Below are 1,967 nucleotides of genomic sequence, written 5' to 3'. Positions count from 1 at the left end.
AGATATAGCCATTTTTGCTAAAGAATAAATGGGGATTAGATGTCATCTTAGAACCACTGACATTTGTCAAGCTTCAAAGGGTAAACAAATGGGAAAACAGTCTTAGTACTTCTGGGAGAAAAGGGTGGTTTTACTCTGAAAGGGGTTTATCACTGGGGTTGGTGATTGTTCTTCTGTGATGTGGTAGACAATGTACTCAGTTCTTACAGCATCTGTTAGGTTGATAAAGTTAATGTACATGACAAATAAATACATTTGTAGATCTATAGTACTTTCTTCAGGGTCTATAATTGACCCCATTGTTGGAAAGTAATTGTTCCCCCCATTACTGTTACAAAGGAGCTTGACTCCTTCACTGGTGATACCTCAGGAGAGAAAGAACTTGGCTCCACTACTGAATTTTGGACCAAAATTATAAGGGCAGCCTTACCTACTGGGTGAGTGTCTTGCTTTTAAATACTCCAAAATTTTACAAAAGAAACTTTTTTCCCTTCCTGTTCTACCAGAAAGACTCACCATTCCTGAGCTATTTTGGTGCAGGAGCACTTGTCTACAATAACTGATTATCTCTGCCACGTCATCTCCCTGAGACCAAGAAGATCAAATGAGTTTAAATCAAATGTCTCCAGCTAGGTTGGCTGGCAACTATCCATGAAGCAAATTACTGGAGAGTAAGTATCCTTCTCCATAATATTTGTTATTATAGATGATCACACTGTTTTAGTATAGGTAACTGCTATGCAAAATGGGATTCAGTCCATTTCTTTGCTTGGACACAAATTGTCAAGCTAGTGAAGGGTAGCAGAATATGCCATCCCCAAATATGCTCCTTCAGCATACTGATTATTTTCAGTTGTAGTCACTTTAAAAACAGCTAATACAGGAAGAGGCTTTCTCTGAACTCCTCCTATCTGCCTAAAGATAGATCTTCCAAAACAAACTCAACTGTCCTAAACTTCTTCCCAGAGGGATTTTGTTAACCAGGGAGGACTGACTCTTACCACAGGAGGGGAGTCTACACCGAGGCAAACTTTGTCATGAACTGTCATACCTCCCATCTATTCTTCTAAGAGCCTATTTATTTTTTCCTAAGAATCATTTACTCTCCCCAAAGAGTCCTAAAAGCCCCCGACCCTTCCCCTGTTGAAATTGTATTTAAGCCTGAATTCTAAGCCACCTCAGGAAATTACTCAGTTTCCCCGGGAGGTATACATGTTAACAACCTGTTTTTTTCTTGCTCATCTGTCTTTTATTATAGAAGTCTCATCTAAGAACTCAGAAGAAACAAAATTATTTTTCCTCCTCTACATTAGTTTGTATTAAGCCTCTGTCGTTCATTCACCACATAACGTGTAATGACATTGGACTGATCCCATGGTGCTTTCCTCTATCACTTGATGTGTGTATAAGAACCCCCAGGCTTCAAGCAGGAGAGAAAAGAATATCCTTAGAAGAAGGTAAAGTGGACTTTGGATATCTTGCTATTACCTGTTTGGGGAGAGAAGTCAAGGATTTTGCATTTTGGGGACAGACTAGAACAAGTTTTGAACTCTTTCGATCTGTAGAACTTCACCCTGGTTTTATGAAAGTGCTAGAGAAAGAAAAAGTCTGTGGTTATAATCAAGGGAGACAGACATGATCAAATATGTAGCAGTCCACACTGGTAATGGTATGGGATGCTGGAGCTACCTGACTAGCAAGGAAGTTACAGCAAATATTCAAGCCCAGACTAAGAAATGCAAAGATAGCACTGGTGAAGAGAAAGGACAAAACCAAGGTTTCCTCACAGAGGAGAATACATACATCCACACACTACTAATCTATCTTTCATTTTTTTTTTTTTTTTATTTTTTTTTTATTTATATATGAAATTTATTGTCAAATTGGTTTCCATACAACACCCAGTGCTCATCCCAAAAGGTGCCCTCCTCAGTACCCATCACCCACCCTCTCCTCCCTCCCACCCC

General features: G+C 39.3%; 1 long non-coding RNA gene across 1 annotated transcript; it reads left to right on the top strand.

Annotated features, from left to right (window-relative positions):
* On the top strand, positions 1-1,711 carry LOC147582528 (uncharacterized). The gene is made up of 3 exons (XR_015248742.1): positions 1-80; positions 507-671; positions 1,259-1,711. It is a non-coding gene; the product is annotated as an uncharacterized LOC147582528 (long non-coding RNA).
* The last annotated feature ends 256 nt before the right edge of the window (positions 1,712-1,967 follow it).

This window comes from Puma concolor, chromosome A3 (genome assembly GCF_028749965.1).
Source record: "Puma concolor isolate L17-30 chromosome A3, mPumCon1.1.hap2, whole genome shotgun sequence".
In the NCBI taxonomy this organism is placed as follows: Eukaryota; Metazoa; Chordata; class Mammalia; order Carnivora; family Felidae; genus Puma; species Puma concolor.
The sequence above is the reverse complement of the archived record's forward strand: the minus strand, read 5'-3'. Positions and strand labels throughout refer to the sequence as shown.